Here is a 14977-nt window from a genome sequence, read left to right as displayed (position 1 = left end):
AAATAATTCCAACAGATTTGTCAGGCAAGATTTCCCTTGAGGAAACGATGCCGACAATGGCCTATTTTATCACATGCATCCAAGTACCCTGACAACTCATCCTGAATAATCGACTCCAACATCTACCCAACCACTGAGGTCAAACGAACTGGCCTATAGTTTCCTCTCTTCTGCCTCTCTCCCTTCTTGAAGAGTGGAGTGACATTTGCAATTTTTTCAATCTTCTGGAACCATTCCAGAAAATAGTGATTATTAAAAGATCATTATTAATGGCTCCACAACCTCTTCAGCCACCTCTTTCAGAACTCTGGGGATTACACCATCTGGTAAAGGTGACATCTAACTTCAGACTTTTCAGTTTCCCAAGAACCTTCTCTCTCATAATGATACCTTTACACACTTCATGCCCCCTGACACCTGAAACTTCCACCATGCAGTTAGGGTCTTCCACCATGCTGTTAAGGATGCAAAATACTTATTCAGTTTGTCCACTATTTTCTTGTTTCTCATTACTACCTCTCCAGCATTGTTTTCCAGTGGTCCAATATCCATTTTCATCTCTCTTTTACACCTTATGTACCTGAAGAAACTTTTGGTATCCTCTTTAATATTATTTGCTAGCTTACTTTTGTATTCCATTTTTACCTTTTTAAACTTCTGTTCGTTTTTAAAAGATTCCCAATCCTCTAACTTTCCACTATTTTTTGTTCTATTATATGCCCTCTCTTCAGATTTTATGTTAGTTTTGACTTCTCTTTTTAGCCTTGGTTGTGCATCTTGCCTTTATAATACTTCTTCCTCTTTGGGATGTGTCTATCTTGTGCTTTCTGAATTAAGACCATAAGACATAGGAACAGAATTAGGCCATTCAGCCCATCAAGTCTGCACCACCATTCCATCACGGCTGATCCTGGATCTCACTCAACCCCACACAATGCCTTCTCGCAATATCCTTTGATGCCCTGACCAATCAGGAAACGATCAACTTTCACCTTGAATATATGCATGGACTTGGCCTCCACTGCAGTCTGTGGCAGAGCATTCCACAGATTCACTACTCTGGCTAAAAAAAATTCTCCTTACCTCTGTTCTAAAAGGTTGCCCCTCAATTTTGATCTGTGACCTCTAGTTCTGGATAACCCCACCATTGGAAACATCCTCTCCACCCTATCTAGTCCTTGCAACATTCAGTAGGTTTCAATGAGATCCCCTCACATTCTTCTGAATTCCAGTGAGTACAAGCCCAAAGCTGCCAAATATTCCTCATATATTAACCTTTTAATTCCTGCAATCATTCTCGTGAACCTCCTCTGGACTCTCTCCAATGACAACACATCTTTTTTGAGTTATGGGGTTAATAATCCAAGTAGAGCCTGACTAGTGTCTTATAAATGCTCAGCATTACCTCCTTGCTTTTATATTCTATTCCCCTTGAAATAAATACCAACATTGCATTTGCTTTCTTTACCACAGACTCAACCTGTAAATTAACCTTCTGGGAGTCTTGCATTAGGACTCCTGAATCCCTCTGCACCTTTAATGTTTGAGTCTTCTCCTCATTTATATAATAATCTGCACTATTGTTCTTTTTACCAAAATGCAGTATCTTACATTTCCCAACATTGTATTCCATCTGCCACGTTTTTGTCCATCCTTTCAATTTGTATAAGTCCTGCTGCAATCACATTGTTTCCTCAGCACTACCTACCCTTCCACCTATCTTTGTATCATCCGCAAACTTTGCCGCAAAGCTATCAATTCCATTATCTAAATCACTGACAATGTGAAAAGCAGCGGTGCAGATATTAACCCCTGAGGAACACCACTAGTCACTGGCAGCTAACCAGAAAAGGCCCCTTTTATTCCTACTCACTGCCTCCTGCCTGTCAGCCACTCCAATATCCATGCCAATATGTTTCCTGTAACGCCATAGGATTTTACGTTGTTAACCAGCCTCATATGCGGCACCTTATCAAATGCCTTTTGAAAATCCAAGTAAGTGACATCCACTGCCTCTCCTTTTTCCATCCTGCTGGTTACTTCCTTGAAGAACTCTAACAGATTTGCCAGACAAGATTTCTCTTGACAGAAACCATGCTGACGTTGACTTATTTTATCAATAGTCTCCCAGCTCCAAGTACCTCCATACCTTATCCCTAATAATAGGCTCCAACACTTTCTCAATCACTGAGGTTAGATTAACTGGCCTATAATTTCCTTTTTTTTACCTTCTTCTCTTCTTAAAAAGTGGAGTGACGTTTGCAATATTTCATTCCACTGGGACCATGCTAGAATCAGTTGATACTTGAAAGATCAAGAGCAATGCATCCAATTCCAACCATTGCTGTTCTCCCATCATCCCTGCCAGTGTTCTTTTCCAATCAATTCTGGCCAATTCCTCTCTCATGCCTCCGCAATTCCCTTTATCACTGTAATACTGATACATGTGACTTTACTTTCTCCTTTTCAAATTTCAGGGTGAATTCGATCATATTATGATCACTAAGGGTTATTTAACCTTTGGCTCTGTAATCAGTTCTGGTTCATTGCACAACACCCAATCCAGAATAGCTGATCCCCTAGTGGGCTCAAGCATGAGCTGTTTTAAAACTCCATCTCATAAGCATCCTAGAAATTTCCCCTCATGGAACCTAGCACCAACCTGATTTTCCCAATCTGCCTGAATATTGGAATCTCCCAGGACAATTGTGACATTGCCCTTTTGGCATGCATTTTCTATCCCCTGTTGTAATTTGTAGACCACATTCTTACTACTGTTGGGGTCTGTATAAAACTCCCATTAGGGTCTTTTTAGCCTTGCAGTTCCTTATCTCAATCCACAATGATTCTCCATCTTCCGGCCCTATTTCTAATGATTTGATTTCATTTTTTACCAACAGAGCAATGCTGCTCCCTCTGCCTTCCTGCCTGTCTTTTTGATAAAATGTGTAACCTTGGATATTAAGCTCCTACCTATAATCTTCTTTCAGCCATGATTCAGTGATGACTACAACATCATACATGCCAATCTACAGCTGTGCTACAAGATTATCTACCTTATTCCATATACTACAAATATAACACCTTCAGTACTGTATTCACGGTTTTCAATTTTACCTTACAACTCATCCTGTTGACCGTAATTTTGCCCTATCAACAGCCTCTCCTCATGACACATTGCATCTTACAATGCACTTCCCAGGCACTTCAGACTCTACTTAACTCATGCAACTGCAGCACCCACACCCCTGGAACCTTAACTCACACAGAAAGTTATCTATCATACTTCGATAGATATTTCTCCAGAGAGTATTGTGACGTGGCATTGTTACATTTCTCAATGCCTGTATCCTGATCACCAGTTTACAGAGCTGAATGCACACAGCTCATAAACACAGGCACAAGAATCAATCTCTGACAACCACATCATTCCTGCGCTCAGGTTTTAAATGTTTCCATTGTCTCTCCTCGTACAGTTGCCTGGAAGAGGCATTTGTCATAACAACTTGGAGGAGGTCCACAGCACCTCTCCAGTGTGGTAAAAGGATTGCTCCTTCCCATCAGCATTGGGGTCACCATGCAGCTGAGGATATATCAGCCATAGAAGATCTGTAACTATCTCCAGGATCTTGAACCTGCTTGCTTCCCTCATAGCAATGATTGCTCTTCCAACATAGATCTATGTGTCTGTTTGGCTATCCTAAAAGTACCATTACAAGGTTTTTCTCTTGTCCTTCATCATTGTAGTCTCAGACAGAACACCTCACCCACTCCAGCAGCACCAAATGATAGAGATGAAAGAAAACAAAGGTATCAGGTGGTTTCCACTGACCTATGGTCGAAAGTCTATGCTAGAAGCAGGAAGGATATGGAGAGACATTTGGCTCTCATAGCTGTAGATAGACTGGGCAGAGGAATAGCCACAGAGAAATCAGACATCAGAACGTATTTCTATCCTGTTGCAAGGTTTCGTACAGAGCCAGAAGCTCCTTCTCAGGGTATGACATGGCCATGAAATTTTACCAACGACTCTACTGTATTTCCTCAACAGGCTAAAGAAATTTGATGTCCCTGTTGACACTTACCTATTTTTATCAATGCCCCATAGAAAGCATCACAGCTTAGTATGGCATCTTCTCTACAAGAAACTGTAGAGTTGTGGACACCACTCAGCACTTCACGAAACCAGCCTTCCCTCCATGGATTCAACCTATACTTCTTGCTTCCTCAGTAGAGCAGCCAGCATAGTCAAAGACCCCACCCACCTGAGACACTCTCTGTTCTCTCCTCTTCCATCAGGCAGAAGATACAAAGGCCTGAAAGGACAGGCTGAAGGATAGCTTCTACTACTGTTTCAAGACTATTGAATAGTTCCATAGTAAAATAAAATAAATTCTTGGCCTCATAATCGACCTTGTTATGATGTTGCACCTTATTGTTTGCCTCCACTGCAGCATTTTGATCACTTTTACACTTCTTATGCATTATTGTTCTTCCTTATTCTAGCTCAATGTTGTGTAAGGACTTGATCTGTATGAGCAGTATGCAAGAGGTACTTTTCATTGTATGGTGTGATGATAATAAACCAATTCCAAGTCCTCATTTTATTTTGGCTGCGTAGCAAAAGATTCACTCACTCAAGTTCATGCATGAGCCAAGCAGAGAAATATTTATTGATTAGTCTCTTACCTGCAAGAAGGAGAGGGACCCAGTCTTCTTATAATGTGGTCTGTATATTAATTTTTTGTTGTTCAGAGAGTGGAATTTTATACACATTTAGAGATGTTAAAGTGAACTCACCAACGCCAAGATGTTTAATTACTATTTCTTGACCAACCAATGATGAGAATGCTTATAGCCAATCGCTTCTAACAAGACCTTCCTTAAATGATTATCATTTTTTTTTCCAGACCCTTGCCTTTGATTACATGCCACGTGTGCCCTTTGTTTAGATGAGGCTTCGGTGGTGGCATCAGCAGCAGGAACATCATCTTCAATTACCATGAGCTTCCAAGTCCTTCTGTGTCTTCGAATTCATATTGCCGAGCCTGCTGGTTCAGCTGCAGAAAGCAAATCTGACAAAGAACATCAGGGCAGAAGTATCTGTATTAAAGTGATTTATAATATCATAAACAAGTTAAAATGGCTGCTACCCCTTTGCTGCACTGCTCCATTTCACTTTCCTGGAGCCTTGTTATTGCTTCATGAAGGCCAAAGAAAATTCACTGACTGGCAGCAGGGCTTATGGAGATTGGTCCTGTGGAGAATCTTCTTTGATGCTGTCTGCTGACTTGCTTCTCCTCTGTGATATGACCTGCCTGTTCCTCCTTCACTTCCTGCTGGAGAGCTTCACAGTAAGCCAAAGGTGGTGAAAACACCAGAATCATATCTTGAGAAATGGGTGCTGAGTTTACAAACAGAAGTCAGAAGCCAAGAAAGGAGGTGGAAATCTTATACTGTCAAGATTCAGACCGCACTTATTTAAAGACAAATAAGTAATACAAACTCTTGATTGGATATTTGATCACAGTAAATTTGTACATTCAGTGTGGATAGTTTTTCGTGATTTACATGCTGATTCTCAGAGAGAAGCCTGAAGATTTCTATGCCACTTCTGTCCAATTGTCTTAACTTATCAGACCTTTCTAATCCTGCAGTGTACACCAGGCTGCAAGTGCAGCACACATCAGCCTCCAGAGACTTCAGTGACGAAGAGGATAGAGAGTCCCGGGCTTGTGTGGCAGAGTAGCCTATGTGTGAATGACGCAGCTGTAACTTTGCACATAGAAGATCACAGATCACCCTTACCAATTTAGTTGGACATCTGAACACAGCCAAGTGGCACATAAGATTAACATTGCATAGAAACATACAGTAAGCTCCACCACCAAAAGCTAGATTTGGCAGCGTAGCTGAGCTAGAAGGCCAAGCAGTACAAGCTCATTGAAATGTTTTCTTTAGGGTAAAATTGCTTTAGCAGTCAAAAGATTATTTTTGTCTTTGTGGTAAGTCAGGACTGGGGCAGCACAAGAAAATATCAAAGCAGGCCAATGCAGAAAATGGTACATTTTATCGGAAAGGGGACTTATGTAATAAGCTACAGGCAGAAAAGAGGTTCGAGGCACTTATTGCAAATTAACTTCTGTAGTAGTGCAGAGGAGTGACAGGTCTGTCAGGTACAGGTGGCCGCAGGCCTTTCGAGAGCAACTGACCTTTGGAGGAATGTGTTTAATAATTAAACATTGACTCAATGATTGAATCGAAAGTTGTTTTGATTTTATCGCGTACTGAACATTGTCAAAGGCTTCCAAAGTTCATGAGCATCAAATCATGCACATTTTAGCTTCAGATTGGTTAAGACATGATAGCCGAATTTCTGTACGTTGGTGGAATTTCCACAATGTGTGTAAGAGTGTGCTGCTTACCAAAATCAGAGAGAGCATGTGGATATCACTTTGAAGAATGCTGGGCATTCTCTCCTTCCTACAGGCTACATATTGATCAATACATATTTCTCGATAGGGCATAGGCACGTGAGTGATTCTGAGACATCTGCCTTGCCCTCTCGACCTGTGCTGCAGCTCCTGTTCTGGCAGCAGTAGGCAAAGAGCACTAAGTGTGAGGTGCCAGTGGGCCTCAGTAGCAGTAGTGTGACCTTGTAGCAGCCTCCTCAATCACCAGGCAACCTCCAGGGAGTTCTGTTCTGCAGCAGGCTGCAGTAGTATGTGCCAAGTGGGTGAGTAACTCTTTAAATCACACAGCTGCAGTGAGTGGATCACTTGCAAAACACGTTATGCTGTGAGTAATTAATGTTTTTTTAAATCAGGAAAATGTGACCCAATTTCAGCCGGCAAAGCTCCAAAAAAGCATTGAGCGATAGCTATCATTGTTCACTGTGTGTCTGGCTCCTGTTGGCACATATCACAGATTGACCCTGCTTTTTTACTGTTCACTCACAGAACATTCACATTGAACCCATGTAGGGTTTACAAACACAGTGCTACAATATCTGATTTCCAGGTAACTAGCCTCCCCTTTCCTACGAGACCGATAGAACTCTTGTGTACTTCTAGCATTTACTGCTTCGTTTTAGATTTCCAATATGGGTTTTTTCCTTTTTTCCTGTAATTGTGTTATGTCGTAGCTCAGTTCTCCACATGGGTCCACTCCTAACACATGCTGCAGTTGACAGAAGCCCAAAGGGACAATATCAGAAATCAAGAAGGCTGTGGAATCATTGCTGCAGATGGATGTTCATTTTCTCAGTCGGATTCAAACAGTAATTAAGATTTGGATAGAAATTTATTTTGGGATTCTTTCCTAATTTGATAATGGAAATTGCAGACTGTCTGTTGTAATATTCATTCCATTTGTGCTCCCCAGGCTAATTTCTACTTAAACATCTAGTTAATGTTTCCCTTCGCCTTTAGTTGGAAGTCTATTAACAGGAGAGGAAATAATTGTTGTGTGTGAATATTACCTATTATTGTTAGTCTTTATATTTAGTACTTGTGTACAGAGGATAGTGACATGAAAACAGGCACTGAACATGCTTATGAAAGCACCTACCTCTCCTCATTGTTTGCACTTCTCAGGGAGGTGGCTGCTGGGTAAATATGCAATTGTTACCTGAAGTTATATTTTTCATGTTGCTTTCAAATCTTCACAAAGAATTTGAGAAGCAGATGCAATAATGAATCCCAGTATTGTAAACCCCCATGGTTGTACTTCCTGCAGCGGAGGTGCAAATCGAAAGCTATTTTAATATTAACAGCTTCACAATAAATCAGGTTTTGCCACTTCTGGATTATCTTACTAAAACAGAAATGGTTCTCCTACAATGTTCAAGTAATTGGTGTGATTCCATGTTTCCATGTGTCCACTGAGTGATACTCTCACAAAGGCTATCAGCAGGAGGATAAAGACCATAGGGAATTAAATTCCTTCATATCATCTTCCAGCAACATCATACAGCAACAATGTTATCTAAAAGATAAAGCACTTTATGAATCTTTTTAATACAACAATCATTTACCTTGCTTGATGTTACCAAGTTTCTGGTGCATTTCTTTAATACTTTTTTTCCCCCAAGTACAGAGTTGCCAGCTAGGTCTCATCCTTCATTGAAAGCTGGTAACTCTTAGCAACTTGCTGACTTGAAAAGCAGTTGTTGGCAAACCAACACCAACAGGAAGGTGAGTAAAGGCATTTGATATCTGTTAAATTACAGTACAAAAATGCAAGATTGCACCAAGATCACATGTAATTTTTAATGCTGGGTTAAGAATATACAATAGTACTAGATCAGTGCAAAAAAGACAAATTATTAATGGACATTTAATATTTAATAGATGGCAAATACTTGCACCATTAATTGTTAGCAGCCAGATTTCCTTTTCCAACATAATCTGTCTGGTGTATTTATTTTTCTTGAATTAAACAATTGGTATGTGAAGAACATCAAATAAAAATAATATATTCCAACCTGCAAAAATTATATATACTTTGTTCAAACTGCACCCAGAGCCTTCCATGTGCCTCCAATCCCCCCAGATGCTTTTATCACATTTAAAATGGCTGTTAAAGTATATAATAGGTTCCCAGCATCTGTTATGCTTCCCTTTTTTTGTCACTGATGTGAGTGACATGAACACTAAATTATCCACCATCAGAGAGCTTAGGCTGCAAAGGGAGTGCCGGCCTTACAAATGGGGTCACCAGCAGTATCTTTAGAGGAAGCAATAGCATTTGAAATCTGCTGATCTGACTGGATTTGATGAAGGAAAGACCTCTAGGTATCCATTAAAACTAATTGTTTTCCAGTCAATTCAGTAGGGCCCAGCAGTGAAATTAGAATCAAATTTGGGGGTCCTAATTTTATTTTAAATCATCTTCAGTTGGCCTAATAATACAGACAATCTTAGTTATTGAAGTAATTAAACTGAGTGACTGACATAAACATGAAGGCTTTTAATAAGCTTTATTTTTTATGAAATGATGTAAAACTACAGTGAAACTATGGTACACGGAGCTTAGAAAAATAGAGGGCTATGGATTAACCCTAGGTAATTTCTAAGGTAAGGACATGCTCAGCACAGCTTTGTGGGCCAAAGGGCCTGTATTGTGCTGTAGGTTTTCTATGTTTCTACAGTCAATATTGTGCTAATAAACTAATTAGACCAATGACTGACGCAAGAATTGTATTTCGCTTTAAATCTATCATTTTGTTGTATTGAATTTCCATCAAGTCTGCATTATTGAAATTAAACTTTCAACATTACTAATAATGGTAGAATGGATGCTGCCTAACCTGCTGTGTTCCTCCAGCATTTTGTATGTGCTACTCCAGATTTCCAGCATCTGCAGAAACTCTTGTGTTTTCATCTCTTTAATCTTTTTTTAATTAAATAAGATTCTATTGAACTCCTTATTGGATTTATTAATGACAATTTACGATTTGAGGACTTGTATGGAAATTATCCAGAACTTGTGACATTATCTCTGCATCTGTCCTATGAACCTCATTCATCATTTGAAAGATCTGTATCAATTCACTTCAAAACTTTTATCCTAACCGCTTCAATCTTTTTCTAGTATAATCATTTTGACATGCATGTATCTATATATCTTGTACAATATGGAGACAAAATATGTGTACAGTATTTTTATGTGTGGCCTAGACATGTTTTTACATGCTTAATATAATTACTCCCTAACAATCATCAACTTGATGTCATCTGTATTTATTATATTATTCTTTAGCATTAACCATGTTTGAAATGGTGCTTACTGAAACAGTCAAAGTAATTATTATAAATTATGACCATCAGGTTGAGAACCAGTCTCTCTGAACAATACTGTTCACCACTTGCTTGTTGAGGTACCTGCTTTGTTACCTACTGCTTGTTTTCTGCTTTGTAAATAGTTCACTTCACATTTTGATACTTATCTCCTGTTCGCAAATTTGATGCCTTCTCAAAAGCCTTTTGAAAATGCAACTGTAATTCCTTATTCATTCTTTAAATTTGCAATCAACCAAACACATTTCAAACGTGAAGATAAAGTTGCCTATTCAGTTTTTTGGTCCTGTTTAATATTGATTTTATTTGTAAGGGTTTTTTACATTTAATTCTAATTTGATTATAATTTCCGATGAAGTAAATTGGGGGATAGTGACATAGCAATTGTTAGAAAACAGTTATTATTTAATATTTCTGGAATCTATATGATTAAAATAGACAAGTATTACATATATATTCTGTGCTTATACATTTGACTGGGTATTATATTCTGTATCAAAATAAATTATGATTAAATGAACTACTGGTAAAAAAAACAATTATTCTTTTCAACCTTGCTTTTAACAATAACAGTCAGAAGGTTTCTTTCCTCCATATGGTTTCTCTGAATAAGACATGGAATCACATATAATTAGTGAGAAGATAAGCCTAAAAGCAACTTGTTAAGTCCCTGCAAGGGAGATCTTATGAATGAAAAGCAAATGCTACCTCTTTCAATACAAAGATTGTTTATACAAAGGTAGTGCAAGACATAAAACTATCAGTGGAGCATGCTAGATCCTTAAGAAAACAGATTATCAAGTCATTTAATTGGTTTGTTCATATGAGTGTTCACTGTGCCCAATTTGGTGTGCCATGGTTCCCGAGGAGATAATAGATTATGTGCTGCGGGACAGTGATTTCAAAAGAAGCAAGCAAGAACAGTTGGAGACATTGAATTGTGCATAATTCGACACTTGACAAGGGCCAATAAAAAGAAGTGAGGTTTAAATGGAGTGACCATTGTATGAGTGGGACAGTATTAGAGTGAAGTAGAGTGAAGAGTTCAGGCTTTGACTCATAGAGGCTTTGATGAGGAGAAGAAATATTTTTGTTCAATTTTTCTTTCTTCTTTTTATTGGACAATTGGGGCAATGGGGATGCCAGGCAGGATAGTGGAATGCTCCTCTTACAGAATGTGGGAAGGCGGGGAGAGTTCCAGTATCCCTGATGACTACACCTGCAAGGAGTGCATCCACCTGCAGCTTTTTCCAGACCATGTTAAGGAATTGGAGTTGGAACTGGATGAACTCCTGATTATCCAGGAGGCTGAGGGGTTGATTGACAGGACATACAGTGAGGTAGTTACACCTAAGGTATGGACATAGATAACTGAATGACTGTCAGGAGGGGGAAAGGGGATAGGCAGTCAGTTCAGAGTACCTCTATGGCTATTCCCCTCTATAACAGGTATACCACTTTGGGTGCTGTTGGGAAGGATGACCTAGTAGAGGAAAGCAACAGTAGTCAGGTCTTCGGCACTGAATCCAGAGCTGTAGCTTAGAGTGAAAGGCAGGGAGAAGAGGTGAGCAGTAGTGGGGTTCAATGGTTAGGGAACACACAGGAGGTTCCATGGGTGAGAATGGGATTTCCCAGTGGGATGTTACCTCCCAGTCAGGGATACCTTGTATTGAGTCCACAGCATTCTTAAGTGGGAGGGTAAGTAGCCAGAGGTTGTGGCCCAGATTGGTACCAATGACCTAGGTAGGCTGATGAGGTAAGGTGAATTCAGGTAGTCAGGTGCTAAGTTAAAGGACAGGACCACCAGGGTTGTGATCTCAGGATTAATACATGTGCCATCTGATTTTTGGATCATTTGCTTCTTTTCCAGGGAAGGAGGGACCTGTACAGAGCAAAAGTTTGCACCTGAACTGGAGGGGGTTTTAAACTAGAGTTGCATGGGGATGGGAGCTAGAGTGCCAGAACATAGTGGAGTAGCTGTGGGGAAAGTGTTTGCTCAGCCTACATACAAAGTCAGGGATCAAAATGTTGAGTATGGTGCAACTAACATTCTGAATTGTGTATATTTCAATGCAAGGAGAGGCTTAGGCCTTGTCGATGAGCTTAGCCCATTGATCCACATGTAGAATTATGACATTGTTGTCATTGTTAATGAGAGCTGGTTGCAGAAGGGGACGAACCAGCAGCTCAATGTCGTCTGGTTCCATTGTTTTAGATGTGATAGAGTTGGAGGGATTAAGGTGGGAGGAGGGCATTACTACACAGGGAAAATGTCATGGCTGTGCTTAGGCAGGATAGGCTGGAGACCTTGTCTATTGAGAATATATGGGTGGAACTGAGGAATAAGAAAAGGATGGCCACATTAATGGGGTTATATTATAGACCATCAAACTGTCAGCGGGATTTAGAGGAGTAAATTTGTAGCGAGGTCACAGACTGTTGCAAGGAACATAAAGTTGTGATAGTTGGTGATTTTAACTTCCCACTCTTGACATGGACTCCCATACTGAAAAAGGACTGGATGGAATAGAGTTTGACAGATGTTCAAGAAAATGTCCGTACATAGAGATCCCACCTAGAGCGAATGTGATACTGGATCTCGTAAAAGGGAATGAGGTCCAGCACAGGTATTTAAAACACCCTTAGCAACAGGTGAGGTGACAGACAATTGGAGGATAGCTAATGTTGTTCCATTGTTTAAGAAAAGCTCTAAGAATAAGCCAGGAAATTAAGCCAGTGAGCCTGATGTCGATAGTGTGAGAGTTAATGGAAGATATTCGAAGGGGCTGGAATATAAACTTTTAGATAGACAGGGACTGATTAGGGATAGTCAACATGACGATATATGGTAGGCCATTCTAACCAATCTTGTAGACTTTTTCAAGGAAGTTACCAGGAAAGTTGATGAAGACAATGCAGTGTATGTTGTCTACATGGACTTTAGCAAGGCTTTTGAGTGTGTTCTGCATGGGAGGTTGATCAAAAAGATTCAGTTGTCTGGCATTCAGGATGAGGTATTAAATTGGATTAGACATTTGCTTCATGGGAGAAGCCAGAGAGAAAGTAGTTGGTTGCCTCTCGGACTGGAGGCCTGTGACTAGTGGTGTGCCTCAAGGATTGGTGCTGGGTCTGTTGTTATTTGTCATCTATAACAATAGTCTGGATGATAACGTAGTAAATTGGATCAGCAAATTTGTGGATGACAACAAAATTGGGGGTGTAGTGAACAGCAAGGAAGGCTATCACGGTTTGCAGCAGGATTTGGTTCAGCTGGAAAAATGGGAAAAAGACCTGAGGACCCGAGGTACTGGGTTAGGTTGAATAGGTGAGGACTTTATTCTTTAGAGTGTAGGAGAATGAGAGGAGATTTGATAGAGGTATACACAATTATGAGGGGTATAGATAGCGTAAGTGTAAACAGGCTCTTTCCACTGAGGTTGAGTGAGATTAGAACTAACGGTCATGGGTTGAGTGTGAAAGGTGAAATGTTTAAGGAGCACATGAGGGGGAACTCCTTTGCTCACAGGATGCTGAGAGTGTGGAAGTGGTGGATGCAGGTTTGATTTCAACATTTCAGAGAAATATGCATAGGTAGATGGATGATAGGGTATGGAGGGCTATCATTCAGTTGTGAAGGTCAATGGGACTTGGCAAATTAATAGTTCAGTGTGAACGAGATGGGCTGAGGGGCTTGTTTCTATGGTGTAGTGTCCTATGACTGTAAATTAATCTGCACTTCTTTTTACCTGAAAATAACTATTCTTCAATGGGTTCTGAAGCACTTTAGATTACCTTGGAAATAGAAACATAGAAACATAGAAAACCTACAGCACAATACAGGTCCTGAACATGTCCTTATGTTAAAAATTACTTAGGGTTGCCCATAGCCCTCCATTCTTCTGAGCTCCATGTTCCTGTCCAGGAGTCTCTTAAAAGACCCTATTGTATCCGCCTCCAGCACTGTCGCCGGCAGCCCGTTCCACGCACTCACATCTCCTCTGTATCTACTTCCAAGCACCTTAAAACTGTGCCCTCTCATGCTAGCCATTCCAGCCCTGGGAAAAAGCCTCTGATTATCCCCTTGATCAATGCCTCTCATCATCTTATACAAATGTTTCTTTTCCACTGCAGATTCATTCTGAGCCCTCTATTGATGGGGTGTTATGGGCTGCAGATTTCCAGTAAATTTGCAGCTTATCAGATGAAACTTTTATTATCAGTGAATTTCTTTCTGGCAACTCTTTTGGAAGTAAATAGTAATGTTGATCTTATTCTCAGGCACAATCCAGGCATCAGTTTTATCAGCAGGTGATAGCTCTGTTCTGCCATTCATTCCTTCTATGTGAATTTTCAAACAGTAAAGACATCAGAGACAGCTGCATAAAATACACAATGGGTGATAACAACTGAATGAGGAATTACATATAACATTAAAGATAGTTTCTTAAATTAAAGAGAAATCTTTAGTGGAGTAATAAACAGAGCTAATATTTCAGAAGTTATGGTTAAATCAAGCTGTGTATCATTTTCTCTTTCTTCCTGCCTTGGGAAAATGAGTGAACTGTTGGATAGAATCCATTATGGGTTTATAATTCTTCCCTCTAGGTTTTCTAGTGTGTGCTATTATTTAAAACCAAACTGCAAAAGAGCAAATAGTGCCCCATTTAATATCCCTGTGATCAAATACCACCTGAACATGTACTGAATGGAAGGATTTTTCTTAATGTGTTTAATAGGATTAATTTAAAGTTGCAGCAGCTAATAAGCTTTGTTATAATTGGAATCCTGCCACTTGTTGAAAGCTTTGTGACCTGTTGATTCCATTCCAAACTGGAAAATGATGTTCTTTATTAACAATGTGGCTGAAACACGATCAGCTCTCTGGCTCGTTTGATTGATGCCATCTGTGGTGGTTGGGAAAAATTCAATGGCACAACAGCTTAATGCTGTGGCAACTTCCACAATAATGGAAAGCTCCACCTACAGTATGTTCTAAATGTTCTCTGCGGGTGGTAAGGTGAGAGACAGCCTCCTTTGTGAACTAGTACATCAAAAAGCATTGTGAGTTTTAAAGCCAGGACCTGGACAATGATTGTGACAGCCTGGTTCCCGTAGGATGATATGATACCTTGGTGTTTGTGCTGCATTGAGTTCAGGATCCCCACTCTGCAATGACA

General features: G+C 39.9%; 1 long non-coding RNA gene across 1 annotated transcript in view; it reads left to right on the top strand.

Moving 5' to 3' along the window:
- Positions 1-6513: 6513 nt before the first annotated feature.
- The window catches only part of LOC134350116 (uncharacterized), a 40435-nt gene continuing 31971 nt past the window's right edge, over positions 6514-14977 (top strand). Inside the window, exon 1 of the long non-coding RNA XR_010018819.1 lies at positions 6514-6736. This is a non-coding gene — a long non-coding RNA (uncharacterized LOC134350116). The remainder of the gene's footprint in view (positions 6737-14977) is intronic.

The sequence above is a fragment of the Mobula hypostoma genome, chromosome 8 (assembly GCF_963921235.1).
Source record: "Mobula hypostoma chromosome 8, sMobHyp1.1, whole genome shotgun sequence".
Taxonomy (NCBI): Eukaryota; Metazoa; Chordata; class Chondrichthyes; order Myliobatiformes; family Myliobatidae; genus Mobula; species Mobula hypostoma.
This window is presented reverse-complemented; position numbering and strand designations above follow the sequence as displayed.